We start from the raw sequence: 20256 nt of genomic DNA on the forward strand, positions 1-20256 counted from the left end.
AAATCATATTTGAGACATTATGCAAATGAGGCATGAACACAACTCCCACTTCCTCATAGCTAACAATGTATTTGTGTACACTGTACAAATGCAGTGTTATTGAAGTGAGACTGAAGAGGAGTAATTCCCTGAAGGAGTTTTTCCATTTTGGTTGGCATGTGGTTCCATGTTCTGAATGAGCCACATTTCAGAGAGAACACAAGGTCTGAGAAATAATAGAGCTGATTCTGTTCTCACTTGTGCTGTATATATCCAGAGAAACTCCACTGAAGTCAATGATCCAAACTCTGTTTCCAGTGACGCTATTGCAAATCAGGAGCGATCTGCTGGACACAACAGAGGTACTCCAGATTTACAGTGATGTCACTGAAATTAGAATGTGGCACAGTAGTTTGTGCTGCAAATCCAGTGGTGGAGGAGTTAGAATGAGGCTCCACATCTCTCTGTCATATGTTAGAAGGCAGTTGATTATTGCCAAGACGACAGCACTCACCTTAACAATGGAAAAGAAAACCAGATCCATAACAGCTCGGATTTCATCTATGCAATTTATCCAATGAGACTTCCAATCCCTTTGCAGGGTACCCTGCTGCTAACTTAGCAGTCAAGATCAGAGCACTTAATCAATCATCCACTGAGGACAAATATGCGTAATCTACATTAGAACAAACCGGAGCATATTTTACATGACAGCTGAACAGATTTGTAAGAAAAAACACAGGCAAGAAAATTGCAAGAAAACAAAATTCCTTCATGTTTATGCTTAAAATGGCGATTGCCTAAACAGCTATTGTAGGTCTACAGAAGTCCTCAACATAACCTGTGCTTATTAATTGCATTGGAATAGCTCCACATTTACATCAGTGAAGCGGAATAGAATTTGACTCACTACGTGTGAAGCAGGCAGAATTTGTCCTCCTGCTGAATTAATAAGAGGGACAAAATGTTTCATTATGAAGGCGCATGGTGTAGATTTCATGTTCGAAAGGCTCTATATTTCCATCTCTGTTTGGTAACACTTATGAACAGTGTTGAATTGGTTCTTTGTGAATCAAAAATTGGGTAACAATGCACATCATGAGGTAACTTTATACTGCCACAGGTAGCAAAAGGAGGTAACAGTCTGAAGGACCAAAACAATCATCTAAGAGAATGAATCTTAGGTCTTTGTAATATTGAAATTCACCCTGATCTTTTCAAATCAATGTGGTTACATAATGCAAGTCCCTTCCTAAATCCAGTTAAGAATATTAATGTGGATTAAATTAAATTAATTTTCAAATGACATCTATAGCTGAACTGATGCAACTTTTACCAAAGAGAAAGCCTAGCATGATTTGATGAAACCAAATCCTAAGTTCTAGAGGATGATGTTTGCTCCTATGAATGTCCAGGAGGTTCTCTTCTCTGCCTGCAGGCATGTGCATTACCATTTGGTACATGCAATAGGTCCAGTTTGGGTTCATCAAGAGCTGGCTCAGAACTATCATTGTGGGTGCAAATATTGACATGCAAATAGAGAATCTGACCACTGGTAAAAATGTGCACCTTTGTGTTTGTATGAGGCAGCCTGACTAAGCCACTAATTTCTGTTAGATCAGTGATGTGTGAAGTGATGATTCATGCAAAAAAAGTCATAAATACTGAGTCCCCTGAAAAATCTTTCTTCTCATTCTGTCCACAGCCTTGATCAGTGGTGGGCAGTCTGTGGCCTGCAGGACACACGTGGCCCATCAGGGTTCTATGGGTGACCCGTGAGACATTTTGTTTATTGATGCCCATGTGCAGGGTTGCCAGATTCCGTCTGCGTAGTTTTTTTTCCTATCAGTATTACTAAAGTGACACACATGTAAAGCAAGGAAATGTGAAGTGAGGCGCATGCTGATTGCACACACTGACTGTGAGAGCCATGCTCTCCTTCTGCATGCAATCGAAGTGCTGCTACAGTTCAATCGACACACCCTGCAAATTCTAGGTAGCCGAGTGCAGTTAGCAAAACAACCCTGTTCCGGGAGATCGTCTTGCTTAGGACAATTTTGCAGCCTCATGAGATGAAGGACAACCACTCATGCAGGCCACTCAATAGCCTAGGTTGGCCATTGCTGGCCTAGTTTGTAAATCACATAGGTTTTATAAAAATCAATCCACTGTTGCCAATACAAAAGTAGCAGGAACTCCTAGGGAAATATTTGTGGGGTCCATACATCACATAAACCACTCAATAGGAGACAATTCCAGTTTCCCCCCAATGTTCTGTGGTGTTCTGATACTTTTAAACACTTCAAAAAAGACCTGATCTGAATTATGGCAGGGCTTCCTCCTTTTCGCTCTATCTCCTCGCTCTTGAGGGCAGGTCTGACTTTCAGGGGCAAGTTTTTAAATGATGAGCCAGTGTTGCTTTTTGTGAAATATACACCTGGGCCTAGTCCTGGGTTGCTCGCAGAATTCAGAGGTGCTCAGGAAAAAAAATAGAGAATTACCTACAAAGAGCAGCTGGGCCACATCCGTTTCTATGCCAGTGTGGATTTTTTGAATGCTCTTTCCTGTGGGAGAACAGAATTTGCAAAATTATGTTTTAATATGAAGGATGTAATTTTATGTGAGTACAAGTTAGCCTGAGAATATTGTAAGTGGGCCCAACTTTCAGACATGGGCACTTCCATGAGATTTCCAAATTTTGTATGTGGCTGTTCAGACTTGTAATAGGGAATGGAATTTTCTAAGCTGTGGCTTAACACTTTTCCCATTAAAGCTGATGGCAAAAACCCCATGAACTTCAATGAGAGTAGAGTTGTGCTAATGCTGAATGCTTTTGAAAATCTCTTCCTAGGTGTATAAACCTGGAATTTGGATGCTTAAATGTGTATTCAAGCATCCAGAGGCCAAAAATGGATGCTCTATTGAGGCACCAATAATGTACAATGGAACCTGATTTAAAATTCCCAGTTCAGATCTGGGTTTAAAGTTTCTCAAGGTTTAGGGAATGAGGAGGTGGATTTGGAGTCACAATTTTTGTTGAAGTTCATTTCAGTATTTAGAGAAATAGAAATGTGCTTTTCTGAACCCCTGTGGTGTTGGTGCAAACGGTACAGACCTGTACCTGCAAATGCAGACATTCTTTGCAAAATATGCAAATCCTAGTTTGTTTGTTTGAAGTATCTCTTCCTTTCCCTCCAAAATTGATTTTTCTTTAATTGCAGAATGTCTCTTTTGGGGTCAGTTTTAATGCATCGGGTTTTGGCAGTCTCTGATGAGTTTTATTTTTCTGCCTCACAAAACAGGATGTATTGGTTGCCTGATCATTTTGTGCAGATGGCAGCCAAATATCCAAGAGAAGGGTTGAAAGGTGTCCTTACAGATAAGGCCTAACCCTGGTAACTAGGAAATACATACTCTCTTCTTAGCTCTGCATCAAACTTCTTGCATGACTTACAGAAATCACTTGAACACAATATTTAAATTGGATCCCAGGTGAGACTCCTAAATCCCTATTAGAACTTCTAAATAAGTGGCCTGTTTTTTTTATTAGCTGTGGTATTTAGCTTAGCAATATTTACCATCAAGCTATTTATTTAGGTACCGAACTTTAGGCCCCTGCGTTTGCACACTTTGACCATAACCACTCTATGCCAATGGAAATAATACTTCTTATCTCCCTCCCATAGGTGTTACAAGGCTTGAATCATTAAGCTTTATAAATTGCTTTTATCTCTTCCAATGGACGGCTTTATAATTGCACCAAGTATTATTTTGGAGCGCTCAGGTGGCTCCAGTGAGAATGTAATGGAAGGAATACTAATAAATAAATAGAAAAAGATGGACTAAGCCTTTGCTTCATCCAGCCCTCCCCCTCCACTGTTCTCCATCACCGGTGGAGTCAAACAATTAATTTACAAGTCCAGCATTTTACAAAGTTCTCCAGCAGCTACTTGCTCTTCTCCAGTCTGACGCCTGCATCTTTGAGCAAGCGCCAGCTGAGACTCCAGGGAAACCTTGTTCCTGCCCTTCGCTAGGCACCTCCGCTCCATTTCCCAAGCACCACTGTGTGTGTTTGTTTTCAAATGAGCTGGCTCTGATGTCAGCCCATGCCAGTGTGGGTTACACCAGCATCATGCAAAAAGCAGCCACTGAGGTGCAGGCTGCAGAAATAATGTGGAAATAATCACGCTGGCATGGGCTGCTCTCACCCTGCACTGCAGCACATGCCCCATGGCGGAACAGAGCATCACGGTTCATATTGCAAGCGTAGCGCCGCTATTCTACCCCATCCATGAAGCGTACATATTATCAACAGCCATTTCCTCAAGGCAGGAATCCAATTGCACAACAGCAGAGAGAAAGGGGGGGGAGTGATCAGATGGAAAGGATAAGTAAGGATAGAGGTAGGGAAAGGAACAAGAGGCAATAGGCTTGCAAAAGTGTAGCTAGCCTGGTTGTATTTTTTCATGTCTTTCTCTCCCTCCCTCCCCTCCTCCAGTCTGTTGCGCAGGCCATGCTGTTCCAGTTCAGGGACTCTTGCAGCAGAAAAGATCAGCTGTTGGAGAACCCATGGAAGGCCCTTGGGGAAGCGCCATGGCCGCAAGGTAATCAGCAGGCAAAGTTATTATCATTATGCTGCTAATTAATTCCCAGCTCATTACGTTTCCTGTGGCTAATTTGTACTCGCCACTGATTTGATTAAACTCATCTCTATGCTAATAAATGTGTTTTCCATTTGTTTTAGTGACTGAAGGAAGAGAGCCCGGTATTTACATATTTTGACGTTTATCAAATAAAACGCAGTGCCTGAATTAATTCTGCTCTGATTTATAAGTGTGTGGGAAGGGGAGGGGAAATGGGAAGCAAAGGGCCAGGCCTAATATTTAATATATACTTGCATGTGTTACGCACACAGTATGGCATATTATATATTTGTGATTATATATACTACACACACACACAGAGCCCCTGTACTGTAACTGGTGTAAGCAGTACCTTGCTCCTGTGTTGAGCCCCACCAACTTCCATGCATTGGTGTTCTGACGTGCAGATCTGCCAACATACAGTTCATTGCAAGTGATGAGACCGTGTTCTCAAGGGGACAGTAAAGGAATCCTCTCTGCCTGAGTTTCCCTGCCATCCACGCTACCCCAATCTGCAATAAAGCTTGTTGTCTCTAATGGTTATTTCATACTGACCTCACACACAGAACCTTGGTGACCTGCTATGAAACAGTCATCTTCGCTGACCAGTCACAAGTAAATAGGCAAGCCCCAGAGGAGGGGGAAAACCTTCCATGTGATCCAGTCTTGAGAGACATCCTACCCTGCATTTAGAATAGCTGTTTTGAATGCTAGAAAGCCTAGAGGACTATTTCCTGGTGTATAAACCTGGTACAGTATATTTAATCCTCTTATTTTTGTTTAGAGGTCTCAGAGGGGTAGCCATGTTCGTGTGTAACTAAAAACAATGAGTAGTCCTGGGGCACCTTAGTCCACACTACAGGCTAAAGCTGAATTAAGATATGCAACTGCAGCTACGTTAATCGCGTAGCTGAAGTCGAAGAACCTTAACTCCACCTTTGGTGCTGTCTACACAGCAGGAAGTTGAGAGAGAAACACTCTTCCTTCGACTTCCCTTACTTCTTGTGAAACAAGGGTTATGGAAGTCATAAATTGTGGGTTTGCTGTGTAGATGCACACTCTTATTTCAAAATAAGTGAGCAGTATCAACATCACCCTAGAGACTAACATATATAGATGAGCGTTTGTGGGTAAAACCCACTTCCTCAGATGAGATGGGCTTAGGAGCTTCTCTTCCTTTTAATTGCATACACCCAGTACACTTCGCAAAGACTTTGTGGAGTGAATTTTTCTGTTTCAGGAAAATTACATTGCAGCAGCTAATTATAAGAAATAGGTGGCATTTCTGTGTTTGCTCAAGACTTGCTACAGTAATAGTTGACTCAAGTCAATATGTTTTTTAATTATACAGAGACATATGTTACAATTCATAGACAGGCATGTACACTCTTGTTCCCTCTGTTTAATCCACCTACAGGTGATCAACATGGCATAATATTATATCTAGCTATAACAGGGTGGCACTCACCTCCAGTGAGCACTTCCATCTGGTCACATGGGGGATGCCTGCACCATCTTAGTCTCTGAAAAACTTTGCAACTACAAAGACCTCCAGCTGAGCTACACAGCCTTGTGTGAAATCACAACTCCTTCTGGAGCATATACTTCACATATACTTTATGTAGTATCTCTCAGTTCAGTGCATTCCCCTGTCTGTTTCTCCACTCAGTAGGAGAGTGGTTCCCCCCAGGGATTCCCCCTGGAAACAATGTTCTAAACAGCTCTCCACTCTGAGCTAGCCTTAGTTCTGCCAGCCAGACACCCTTGACCTTCTCCCTTCCAGGTCTGGGAGACAGCTAACCTGCCTTTAGTCCTGCAGCTCCTTTTGTAGTCCCTCCTAGCTCCTGATTGGATGGTTTCTTCCTACCCACTCTAGCTGCCTGGAGGACTTTTCTGTGGCTCTAGCCCAGAGGAAAGAACATACATCTGACAACTGAAACTTTAAGCCAAATCCTCAAGTGTAAACCAGCTCAGCCTACACTCAAGTCAGTGGTATATTTCCTGTAATTAACTGCTGCTGTATAATTCTCCTCTTCACTGGGACAAATTCTAAAAGAAACATTTTCTGAGTAGGGTTTGCAAAAGTGCTTACATGAAAGCCAATGTTGTGTGAGCTTCTAAGTTACTTACATGTTTTAGAAAACCCCATCCATCTGCCTTTCCCCTTTCAGAGTTTATTCAATAAAACTGGACATTTTCACCAAATATACATCTGTCTATTCGCATGAACTAGGTGTAAAACCTTGTGGAATGTAACCTATGAACAAAACAGCTATTTGAAAAAAAATCCTTTTCTGGCTGTAAAGACCACACTGGTTGGCTGTGTCTAGACTGGCCAGTTTTTCTGGAAAAACTTGCCAGCTGTCTACACTGGCTGCTTGAATTTCCGCAAAAGCACTGACTTTCTACTGTAAGAAATCAGTGCTTCTTGCGGAAATTCTATGCTGCTCCCGTTCAGGCAAAAGTCCTTTTGTGCAAAGCTTTTGCGCAAAAGGGCCAGCGTAGACAGCTCAGATTTGTTTTCCGCAAAAAAGCCCCGATCGCGAAAATGGCAATCGGGGCTTTTTTGCAGAAAAGCGCGTTTAGATTGGCACGGACGCCTTTCCGCAAAAAGTGCATTTGCAGAAAAGCATCTGCCAATCTAGACGCTCTTTTCCAAAAAAGCTTTTAATGGAAAACTTTTCCAGAAAATCATGCCAGTCTAGACGTAGCCACTGGGTAGAAGTCAGAGGTAGACCTGGATGTCCACAGCCTTCATCCAGGAGTTTGGTATGATCCAGGCATTTGATTCAGTCAGGATTGGATTTTCTTTTGTTTTCTTTTAACTCTTTTGTTTGGGTTGGTTTCTCTGTCACCCAGGCGAACTGTCTCTCCCACGTTGACCCTTTTGAGGAGTAGCTGCTGAGCGTGGCGATCTAACATGCTGCGTTTAGTATTGGACGTCAGTCTCAGTGCTCCATTGTGGCCCGTTTTTCATTTTCACTCACAGCAAAAGTGCACCAGAAAAGAAGGGCTCCTGACTATGTTACTTATCACTCTAGCAATAAGATACCTCCCCTTCTCGCTTCCTCACCCCAGGCAAAATGGAACCAGCTTGATTGCTTAAGTAATAAATAACACACTTTTCCTTTGGGGGTATTTTTGATGTGCCACACTCTCCTACCCAGTGAAGTGCTTTCTCTCCATAATATATTAAGCATGGTAGCAGGAACCCTTATACTTTTCCATTTAGTATTCCTGTTCCTGGATTATAATGTTGCCAGGTTAATACCGTGCACTGGTCACTTAATGTTACCTTAAAAGTAGCTTGGAAAAAACACACAAAAAAAACCAAGGAAGGGTGAAATTCTCTCCAGCCACCCTCATAGGCTACGTCTACACTGGCATGATTTTCCGGAAATGCTTTTAACGGAAAAGTTTTCCATTAAAAGCATTTTCGGAAAAGCGCATCTAGATTGGCAGGACGCTTTTCTGCAAAAGCACTTTTTGCGGAAAAGCGTCCGTGGCCAATCTAGACGCACTTTTCCGCAAAAAAGCCCTGATTGCCATTTTTGCGATCGGGGCTTTTTGGCGGAAAACAAATCTCTGCTGTCTACACTGGCCCTTTTGCGCAAAAGTTTTTCAGAAAAAGACATTTGCCCAAACGGGAGCAGCATAATATTTCTGCAAAAGCACTGACAATCTTACATGAGATCGTCAGTGCTTTTGCAGAAATTCAAGCAGCCAGTGTAGACAGCTGGCAAGTTTTTCCACAAAAGCAGATGATTTTGCGGAAAAACTTGCCAGTCTAGACACAGCCATAAGGTACAAGTGTTCTGGCACTTGGAGAATAACACTGACTGTCCCAGCTAAAGGCCTAGGAGCCATCATGCAACCTCCCATCCCCCCACCCCCTCCCATTCCCCCACATTCTTTTCCAGGGATGGTGGTAGAGTAGCTGCACCCCCTTGGTGAAAATTGAATGGGAAACCAGGACCACTGAATCCACAAAAGTCCAGGCCCATAGCCTTTTCCATTGCCTGGTCTCAAACCACTCTGAAGCACAGATGTCCCTGTTTGGCTACACAACCAGTGGACCCTCAGGCATTCTCTGTTCTTGGCTTCCACAGTAGGAAGGCCTTTATGCCCCCCTTCCATGCTGGGGTAAATTTCACCCTGGCTGAGCTCAGCTGCTGTAGCTAGAGCTGAGATGAGGCCTTCTTTCTTGAACTATAATCTACAGGCCCCAATGCACACACTGCAACCTGCTTTGCGCTTGCCTAAGGCACAGGAATGGAGGGCGATGCAGAAGGAAGTGTGCATCCTTTGACACAAAGGCAAATTGTGCCGAACTAGGGAAGACCCCGACTCTCTGCCAGGCTGGTTGAACCGTGCTGTGGCACTGGCTGACTGCCGAAGCCCACACCACATGTTTAAAATCAGGCCCTTCCCACTTCATGCAAAAGATGCTGAGGATCTGTGGGTGGAATTCTTGTCTCTTGGTCAAAGCCTGAGTAACAGCTTTCAGCACAGAGCAACAAGGTGGGGGTAAATGACCCACCCCATGGCCAGTGTGGATTTAGGCCATCCAGGTTGCAGCTGTAACTACAGGCCATTGACAACATACTCACTTCTCTTCACACCCATGTAGGATTTGTGGAGCAGCAGAATTCAAGGATGGTTATTCCACTGTAGCTAGTTCATCTCCATTCCCTCATAGGGCCCTTTGATGTAAAGTTCACCCTTCACTGCTGTTTGCAGTGATATCTCTGTACAAAACACTCCACTTCCTCTCCCCTCAGTACGTACTCCTCTGACCATGGTCTGTGTTTGGGGGCTTCCCATGCACCATTCATAGCTAGGAGGATCTTTGAGAGCACCAAAGTATTTGTGCAATAGCCATTAGGATGGCCACCCGGCTCTCTTGAGTAGGGTGAATCCTCTGTCTGGCCTGCTGAACCTTTTTCTTTCTATCAAAAGGCTAATGAATCTTGCCAAAAAATATTGAAACAGTTGATTATCAATGTGCAAGAGTCTGTGGGTTTCCTAGATGAAGGTGGGACAATGAGTGTATCAGTGTCACAAAGGGACGAGCAAGACACTGCAGCTCCAGATAAATAAAAGTAACATTGATCCTTTTATTCATTTATTTCTTCCAGCTGCTATCAGTGCATTAAACAGCTGAAAAACTGAAATTGATTCAAGGCTGTCCATGCTCCCTGCCGAAAAAGCCTCCTGCAAGTATCTATTCTCCATTGAATTACAGTCTGGAAAAGTTCAATAGGTTATTGCACAAACAGATGGGAAAAAACGGTCACCGATAGAATGAAAGATGATTGTACAGCCTCCCTGTGAGTTTGCTGCCTGAAAACAAACCTCCAGACTCTAACATTAAAGCAGTTTAATTAAAATGTCCATTCTTTTAAGTGGCCTTATAGAAAGAAATAGTTCAAAATATTCAAACATGCCTGACTAAATCTTAGTCACCTTACTCCATAGTTAGGTTCCTAAATCATAGTAGATTTTCATAGGTGCTGAGCAGCGTTCCTTCTAATTTTTGTCATCTGTGTGCAGAATAAATTTTGTTACATGCACTGAGGAATGTGTAGATGTGCACCACCAGTAGAAAACATTCTGCCCACTGCAGGCACGCTACTAATCTGTGAGATGGCATTTGAATCTCTTGTGGGTGATTCTTACAGGAAGCACTGATGCTGACTTCCTACAATCCAAATATATAGCTAAAAGGGAAAGTACAACTCAGCATTAGCAAGCATTTAATTCTGATGTGTGCACAACTTAAGTGGGCAGTGCATTATGTTGCCAGGAGAGGCAGTGTGGCCTAGAAGATGGCGCACTGGCATGGAACTCAGAACACATAGATTCTTGTTCCCATTTCTGCTAGTAGTTGGCTGGGTGACCTTCAGCAAGTCACATCATCCCATTTGTAAAACGGGGGCTGTGATATAAACCTCATTGCAAAGCACTCTGAAATTTACTGTTAAAGAATAGCTGGGCTTTATTATCAGGCGTAAGGTTTGGCACTACCCTGCGAGGGAGATGCACATGTTGTGGGTAGTGTGTTTCTGAGTCTGCTGAAGGCAGAAAGTTCACTGGGATGAACTGTCAAGACCGTCACTTCAACGGGAAATGTGCCACTTGGGCGTTAGAGTGCGGCCGAAAGGCAGCCCATCATTCTGCAGTTCCTTGCTTGGTGGGGTTCTTGCTGGGGAGATATCTTGTTTATGGCTAGATATATAGGACTGGACTATGGAAGCTGTATGGTTGTGAGCACTTCTGTACTGGAGTAGCACCAATAAAGTCAATAGGATTATTTAAGTGAGTAACTATTCACCACTGCAAGCAACACCTCCCATAATATACTTTAGTATGTCTATAGTAGATCATTTTCTAGTCAAACGGTGAGAACCTCTTTGTGCCACCCTTGCAACCAATAACGCTCTCAAGGGCCATCTTTAAAAGGCCTGAGTTCACAACTGAGGTCACTGCAGTGCAAGGTTTTCAAACTTTTTTTTCTCATGACCCAGTTGATGCCCATGACCCAACATAACATGACCAGAGTGTGGGCTCCAGGGTGAAGCTCATGATGAGATCTTTGGGGTGTAAGAGGAGGCTCCGATTTTGGGGGGGTCCGGGCTGAGGCAGGCAGAGCTTACCTTGAGCAGGTCCTGATCAGCAGTGCAGCAGGGGTGCTAAGGCAATTTCCTGCCTCTCCTGGCACCTTAGACCAGGCTGCGCCCCCGAAGCAGCCAGCAGCAGGTGCCCTTCCAATGGGAGTGCGGAGCTAGTGCTCAGGGCAGGGACAGGGGCAGTGCACGGAGCCCTGTGCTCTCCTCCCTCCACCTTCCCATCTAGGAGCTGAGCCTGCTGCTGGCCGCTACCAGGGCATAGCACAGTCTGCAGTGCCAAGACAGGCAGATAGCTGCCTTAGCATCCCCACTGGGCACCTGATCCCCCTGCAGCAACGAGACCCAGTGCCTGACATTCCACCACCCAGTACAAGGTCACAAGACATAGTCTGAAAACTACTGCTGTATTGGACAGCAGATGAGCTAACATGATGATGTTTTTCACAAAATACTGACTCTCAGGGACAGCCTTCTGAGAATAGGGTGTTTGTAGGTTGCCTGCTGACAGCAAGGTAGAAGCCAGATTGGCCCCTTAAGAGAAGAGCTTGGAGGCCAGAGAGGGAAAAGGGTTGTGGCTACATGTTTTCATTTTGAAAGTAGTTCAGTCAGCCAGATGGCGCGAGTTCTGTACTGTTTCTTCAGAATGAGATTAATGCTCCTTGTGTAACATCTACTAGGGAAACAGAAATGACTCTCCAGAAGTCATGAAGATCCATATTGCCCCTGGAGTGTATTGTGTATATTCCCATTAAAAGACATTTCAGCATATGAACTGGGTGTATGATGTGGCAGGTAACAGTAAAGCAAAAGCTTCCTTTTGTGTCTGATTCTTTCTTGTGAACCACCCAGAAGCGAAGGCCTGCCCCTATAAGTGGGCAGGAAAATCTCAACGGCATTCTTCTATGTCATGCTATCCAATTCCTGCTCTAACTAATGTTCCAATTAAGCATACAAAATTTAAGTAAGCCACTAATTATTATAATCATTGATCTCATTGACTGTAGGACAGAATAGCTACTCATATTTGTCTGTGTTTTGAGTGAAAGTTCTGACCCTCTCGAGATGTAAGAGAAGAAGCTATGTGGAATATATAGAAACTGTTACAGGTTGAACCTCTCTAATCTGGCACCGTCGGGACATGACCAGTGCCAAAACAGAGAATTTGCCAGACCATGGTAGGTCAATATTTAGTCTAACAGCATTACCAGCACTTGCTCTGTTTGCTGGGCTTTTAGAAGACAGTTATGGGTAAATTAGAGTTAACTAGAACACTGAGAACCTGGACTAGTGGCTATAAACAAACTTCATGGGACTGCGAGAAAGTTGACCACACTCATGATAAGTAGACATCCAGCTAACTAAAATTGTGCTGGACCACAGATGTTGCTGGACCAAGGAGTGCTAGACTAGAGAGGTTCAAACTATAGTAGAAAATGAATGTCTTTGTCAGCAAATGAGGTTCCTACCTTCATTTCAACAGAGTCTATATACACTGTATATCAGCCAAGCCTCACCCATTTTTAAGGATTGGCTTTATTGGTAACCCAAATAATAACAAACCATAATTCTCAACATAAGCTTTCTCCCCACATCTGGCTGTTTGTGAGGCTTTCCTCGCATGATTTCTTCTGTCCCAGCCCCTAGATTTTTCTGTTCAAGAGAAACCTTCCATTATTTCCTGGTTAGAACTAAGAGGATTTTCCTGCCAGCATGCAGTATGTTCTTCTGTATCTTCATTCAGGCTTCTATCACCTGAGCTTGGGGAGATATGGAAGTGCACTTTCTCATTCCTGGACAAGATACTGCAACTCACCACTGAATGAGGGGCTTCATCTCAGTGTCTCCAGGAGATGCAATCTCGATCTCTTTGTGCAGGTGGGGGGGGGCATCTAAAACACCAATCTCATCTGTTCCTCAGGACCTATGCACATTCAGTAAATAGAATAATTATTTTTAAATTACATCCACCCTGCCCACATACAAATATATGTTGAATTTTAAATAACAATTAATTAGCACACAGTGAGCGAAGAAGACGCTGACATTTCATGGGCTCCGCCGCAGAACAGGCAGACATTCTGCTAGGTTACTGGAAATGGCAGATTCCACTTAAAGAGCTGCCAAATGCAGGAAGGGGGTACAAGCGGTTTAAGAGGCAGGTGAAAGGATTCCAGAAACAGAACAGTGAGGAAACCTACATCAATCAACTGCAGAATGTAATCAGCCCAGCACCACTCGGTGCGGGTTCAGAAAGGTGAACCAACACGTGGAATGCCAGAAGAGCAAGTCAGCTTTGGCACAAAGTGTTTTTGACCACATCAGGGGAGCTGGCTAGTGAATAGACCCAAATAGAAAAAGAAACAAAGAGGAGGAGTGAGCTATAGAAGAGAGTGATGTTCGCCCAGGAACAGAAAGTACAACAGCACAGTGCAGTGAAACACTGGAATTAACATCAAAGCAATAGTGGCGCAAATGAGCTTACAGCATGCATGTTAATGAAGCAGCTACAGTAATGGGGAAGGATGCTTCGCTAGGGGTGCAGCATTGCCAGCTCTCTGATTTTATCATGAGTCTCACAACATATGATGCCCGTTAAAAGCTCCCACTCGTGGAATTCTGTGGTTTCATGAGAATTTCTGCTTTTATTTGCAAGTGTGTCTGTAGCACTCATGATTGTATTGAAATTGTGATTTGCATGCACCCGAAATGCTCAAGAACTAAAAGACAGATTAATGGAACCCACAGGCTATGTCTACACTGGCGCGATCTTGCGCCAGAGAGATGCAAATGAGGCTAAGCGTGGAATATTGCCGAGCCTCATTTGCATATCTAATGAGCCACCATTTTTGTGGAAGAGGTTCTTGCGCCAGAAGGAGCTGTCTATACTGCCCCTTCTTGCACAAGAAAAACCCTCTTGCGCAATGCTGCTACACTGATTATTTTTGGGAATAACGGCATTGTGCAAGAGGGTTTTTCTTGCACAAGAAGGGGCAGTGTAGACAGCTCCTTCTGGCGCAAGAGCCTCTTCCGCAAAATGGTGGCTCATTAGATATGCAAATGAGGCTCGGCAATATTCCACGCTTAGCTTCATTCGCATATCTCTGGCACAAGATCGCGCCAGTGTAGACATAGCCACACTGTATTATTTTTTTTTAAAACCAAACCCCTCATGATTATTAAGCCAACCATGTTGGGAGGGGAGGGCAGATTCATGCTATTTTGTATACTTGGGGGTTGACAGTACTGGGTCTGTGTGAAATATTTGTAACTAAAAACAAGCTTCCTGAAGACTGAAGAGGCCTGATTCTGCTCACATTTAAACCTGTTTTACACCAGTGAAAGAGCATTCATTTCACAGGTGTTATCCCTTCTCATAGGGCATAGCACAACTTTAATGGCATATGCTGTTCGAAGGTTTGGCTTCTTTAAAGCCAAGAATTGTGGGAGTTGTAGTTCTTGGAAGGAGCACATGACTAAAAGGAAGCACTTGACTGCATGGGGTCATGTGGCTGCAGGCTGTAAGTCGGGGCTTGCTATAAAAGGAGCAGCTTCCCTTTCAGTAGAGTGCAGAGCTGGGTTAAGGGGAAGGGCTGGATGGTGGGTTGTAGGGCTCTTCATAGACCTAAGGAGAAGCAGCAGTTTGGCAGAGAAGTGCAGGAAAAAAAGGGGCCAAACATGTAGTTATTGCAACAGGTAGCCCTGAAAAACTAAGCAGTTTTGAGTTAGAGAATGCAGCTGCTCTGTGAGCTAGGGTCCCCAGGCTAGTACCTGGAGAAAGCTTGGTATAAACAGCTCCCTCCCCCTCTCTTACAATTACTCCAGTAGCCAAGGGAAAGGCCTACATTGAGTAGCATTTAAGATTGTTGTCAGACTTGTTCTCATGTCCTAGCAGTTGAAACAGTTTGAGCTAAGCTACAGGGCTGGAACATGGAAGGAGGGGTGGAAACTGAATCAGTGGCCACACCAGGTAATGAAAGTGTTCCACTTTCAGTTAGGCAGCTGCACATCAGATCTGAATTACTGACATTTACTGATTACTCAGTATTAGTGGGAGCCGGTCCCAAGGTTTGTAGCAACTTGTTGCCAACTGTCTGTGTTCAGACCCTTTTTCATGGAAAACTTCACTAAAGTCTCAGCACACTTTTCAAAAGAGATCAGGCACGTTTTCCAGCAGACTTTCAAACATTCTGACCAAAAAAGAGCTCAAGCAGGTCTGCTTTTCTAACAAAGATGAATTCATTTCCATTGGAAACAGATTTTTGAATGCTTATTTCACCAAAACTGAATAAAATGCTGCCATTTGTGTAAAATTCTGAAAAGCAAAAGTTACATATTTCTCAAAGGAGAGAGGCTGGTATTGTGGATGGAGTAGCAGTAAGGGACCCAGGAGATTTGTATTCAGTTGCTAGCTCATGCACAAAGCTCTTGTGTAACTTTGAGCAAATGACTTCTCTCTCTGTGCCTTCACAGGTGATAGTGATGCTAACCCAGGAGTGAGCTTCCCCAACCTCCACCCCCATATTTACCTGTGCCTCCACAGATATGGGTAATCACAGCTCCCATTGGCCTCGGATTGGCATTTCTGGCCAATGAGAGCCGCAGAAAACAGTATCCCAATACTTCCTACTGTTCCCATTGGCTGGAAATTGTGATCCACAGCCAATGGGAGCTGCAATTACTGGTACCTGCAGAGGCGCAGGTAAATATAGCGGCGACCACCTGCCAGCGGCTAACCCTGGTGAACTGCTGCCATTTTATTGCCCACCTCTGTGCTAACTTAATGCATAGAGACCCTGTTCAGTTAACAAGAAGCACAGTAATGGGCTGTATCATACTGCTCCTTTTAGTACATGAATAAGGAAGAACAGGTACAGCGGTTTGAGGAAAGCGTAGCCAAACAAGACCCTTGACATAGTGCACGTGTTCTGGTGCTCCTACTTTACAGTCGTTGATGAGAGGACTTCCCCCACAATATCTTTCATCCCAGGATATCCACCAAGCAACTGTATCTCACAGAATTCACATAAGGAAAGTGTCCCCACTAAACAGTAGGACAAATTCACCCTTGCTGTGATCTTCTGTGCCAGTGAACTTAGTTCAGACGGCTGCCTCTGGAACACAAACTCAGGAAATCATACCCTGATTTACACCCCAGGCTTAGCTTCGGATAAGCTGTCTGGGATAAGATTGAAGCTTCATATGTTTCTATAAGGTGCCTAGCAGAGTGGGCCTCAGTCTGATTTGTGCTTTTAGATTCTACAACAGCAGTAATAAAAATTAACATACAACCCCATTGTGTATATCAGAGCAATGCAGACAGATTCCTTTGCTGGTGTGCTTGTCGCTAGACAACCTATCTACTTGGAAGATATAGTATTGTATTTCCTGGTGTGTTACAGGATCATTTGAGCTCATGCCATGGACAGCCTGCTCTGCATGTTCTTGGACAGGCTAACAGTGCTGCCACTGCTGTTTAAAACCATGCAGTTCTATACCACTTGACAACAGTGTTGCTCTGCCATGGGCTTTTCCAGTTACACTGGGCATAAAAGCAGCAGATACAGTTGCATGACCCAGGAAATCGAGCTTAACTGATAAGCCATAGACTTGGTGGGAGTAGAACCTGGAGTGGCAATTGCTATTAACTTTCATTCTTGTGATTTTACTTAGGCCATTACATGTGAGATTAAAACTGTGCTTTATCCCAGGAGAGTAGCCTATGGCAAAAGGCTGGGAAGATGAAATTCCACCCATAATACATAAAACAGGAATTAAAAGAGCAAAAGTATTAAAAAATTGAAAAGGTAAGGGGGTGGAGGCACTATCTGAGCAAAGATCCTCCTGGCCTTTTTTCATTGCATGCTGAAGCAGGTCTTCAGGAGGCAGAGAAATAAAATCCATAGTTAAAATATTGTAGCACAAATAGCACCGCAAAGTTGATTCTTCTTCTTAAGCTGCTTTGGAGATTCTCTCTGAAAGTAATCCGTTCAATGAAGCACTCATGTACTGGGGAAACTTTTCAAAAACAAAAATGCGCCCTTTTTGTTCCTTTCTTGGTCTGGGGGTATGCAGTACTGCAGTGCAACTGGTGACCTGATAGTGAACTGAAATGTGCCTAGACATAGTTGTCAAGAGCATTTACTTGTTTTCTGCTAAATGTAGCTCCATTATTAATGCCTCTCGTAAAGTGGTAGTGCAATGAAAATGAAATCCCTGTGGCCTTGCCCTCTAACTTTTGGAACAATATGTTTTCTCCAATTTTCTTTACTTTGTGTTACAGTTTCATGTATTCAATCAGTTGCGACTGATGTATAAAGTGAAGTGGCCAGCCTGCTGCTCACAGAAAATACACTGAGCTTTGCCAGTCAGTGTTGTTTGCTTTGTTCTGTATACATAGCAACATAAGTTAATTCAAAAGCATCCAGGAAAGTGCACTGAAACCTGATGTCTCAAGGTAAGAGTAAAAAAACTAAAGATTTAACAAGGAGGCTTTGTCTAGACTGCATCCGTCTGTCGACAGAGGGATGCAAACCAAACACATCGAAATTGCTAATGAAGCCGGGATTAAAGTATCCCACACCTCATTAGCATAAACATGGCCGCCACTTTTTTCGAAATGGAGTTTTTTCTAAAAAAACCAGCAGTCTAGACGCGGATCTGTCTAAAATGAACCCTTTTTCAACAGATCCTGTAAACCTCATTTTTTGAGGAATACAGGATCTGTCGAAAAAGGGTTTATTTTCAACAGATCCTCATTTAGACTGCTGTTTTTTTAAAAAAAAACTCCATTTAAAAAAAACCGTGGTGGCCATGTTTATGCTAATGAGGCACAGGATATTTAAATCCCTGCTTCATTAGCAATTTCAGCGTGCTTAATCTACATCTCTCTGTCAACAGAGAGGTGTAGTCTAGACACACCTGGAGAGCAGAGGCTTTTCTGGACATAGCCCAATTTTTCTTCAATGTTGCCTATGCGATTGGTAATAGGATATGGAGTCATTCCATGCTCAATTACCAACTGGAATCCCACCCAGCATTATAGATGGTACATTTTCTACTGGATGGATGTCTAGGACACAAAACCCACCATCATCACTAACACAGCTGCCCCTCTGGTACTTGACACCATCATCTTTGGCACCCTGGTATTTACATTAAAGAGATATTGGATGTTGTTATGGCTTTGTTTGATGGATTAAAGAGTCCTCTGCTATCAGATATTACCTACACAGGGAGACGTTCTCTGATATGAGAGGGCTCTTTAATCTTGGCATAACAAGAGCCCAAAGCCTAGAAACTGAAGCTAAACAAATTCAAGGCACGCATTTTTCACAGAAAGGAGAATTAGTTATTGGAACACCTTTCCTAAGGGTGCAGAGCATTCTCCATCAATTGAAGTCTTCAAATCAAGACTGGCTATCTTTCTAAAAATTATGCTGTCATTCAACCACAAGTTATTTGTCTTGATGGAAGAATTACACGGTAAAATTCCATTATCTATGCTAGTCAGGAGGTCCTACCAGATGACAACAATATGCCCCGATGGCCTTAAAAATCTGTGGGTGAAATTCTGGCCCCCTTGAGTCTATGGCTAGAGACTAAATTACCTCTCTTCTACGCCTATAGAGGATCCCCGAAACGGGTTAAGTCACCTTGGCTTGATGGTAGAACAAGGCTGAGACCTGACCTACTTGACTTGTTCTGTAGATCAAAAGGTGATTTCAATTGCTTTGGCCACCAACCCATTACCTTTTTCATCAGTAGCAAATTCATTTGAACAAAATGCAAGCTATTCCTCAATTCCACTGATTAGAAAAGCCAAGCACAGTTTTAGAGCTTTCCCATTGGCCTGGGGGAATATTCCACAATGTCCCCTGTCTCCCAGTGTGAAATGGCCCTGTGGTTTGGTTGGCCCTAGCACATTTGCCTGCATTTTTACACAGCCTCCCACTGGCAAATTATCCCAATCCAGGGTGCCATATAAACACCAGTGCTATGTCTACACTGGCGGGTTCTTGTGCAAGAACTCTTGCGCAAGAACACGTCCACACCGCCATGTGCTTTTGTGCAAGAGCATCCATGGTAGTGTGGACGCTCTCTTGCTCAAGAGCCCTGGCACAAGAGAGCTTACACTTATTAGCAGGGCTCGCTGCGCAGCTGTGCCGGCTTGTAATCTGCTCACCACGGGCGAGTAGATTACACTAATTGTTGAGCCCTGCTTATTAGACAAGAGTCTTGTGCAAGAAGCCCTCTCTTACTATGCTTTACTGTAAATCTTGCACAAGAGCAGGCGGGCAGTGTGGACGCTCTGCGGAAGAACAGCCGTTCTTGCACAAGAACCCGCCAGCGAAGTCATAGCCCAGGTTAGCTGACATTCTACTACATAAAACTTTTATTTTGATCAGCTTCCCTCCCTGCATTAATTTTTTTTCTTACATCTAAACCATTTCTCTCAAGCCAAGAGCTTTTATGCTTCTTCCCTGCCTCTGTCCTCCACAGCCCACACTTCTGATCAGGGGTGAGAACATTGCCCTTATGGCTGCACAACTCTGAAAGCAGTTCAATCTCATGTCCTCCATATCAATGTGGATTAAATTTGGTTTTCTCCCTTAAAAAGGGTCCTGACCCCCGGTTTAGTAAAATAGTCAGCCTATCTTTGAGCAGCTAGATTAGGGGTCACCATAGTTTTTTGAACCATAGTACATCTCTCGTTCAAAGGCAGAGTGCAGGGATGCTGGAAATCACAGACCTTTAGGTTTCATAAAGCTCTCTGAACAGATAGGATTTTAGACAAAATATTTTTGCCCCTGAGCAGCACTTCACCCATAGCCCATGCAGTAAAAGCTGCAAGGCAAGTGCATGCATCTCTAAGCAACTGAGGAATCAGTGTGAAAAAACAGCTTTCATCTGGGGGAATATTATTTGATTTTAAAAAGCTTTTTTTTAATATACAAAGAATGTGAGACTTACACACCTCACAATAGTTTTTATCATGCCACCAGTGC

At 43.5% G+C, this 20256-nt stretch overlaps 1 long non-coding RNA gene across 1 annotated transcript in view; it reads left to right on the forward strand.

Annotated features, from left to right (window-relative positions):
* LOC142818786 (uncharacterized) overlaps positions 1–10155 on the forward strand; it is a 28522-nt gene extending 18367 nt beyond the window's left edge. Inside the window, exons 2-3 of the long non-coding RNA XR_012896422.1 lie at positions 4478–4583; positions 9761–10155. This is a non-coding gene — a long non-coding RNA (uncharacterized LOC142818786). The remainder of the gene's footprint in view (positions 1–4477; positions 4584–9760) is intronic.
* The last annotated feature ends 10101 nt before the right edge of the window (positions 10156–20256 follow it).

This window comes from Pelodiscus sinensis, chromosome 18, assembly GCF_049634645.1.
Source record: "Pelodiscus sinensis isolate JC-2024 chromosome 18, ASM4963464v1, whole genome shotgun sequence".
In the NCBI taxonomy this organism is placed as follows: domain Eukaryota; kingdom Metazoa; phylum Chordata; order Testudines; family Trionychidae; genus Pelodiscus; species Pelodiscus sinensis.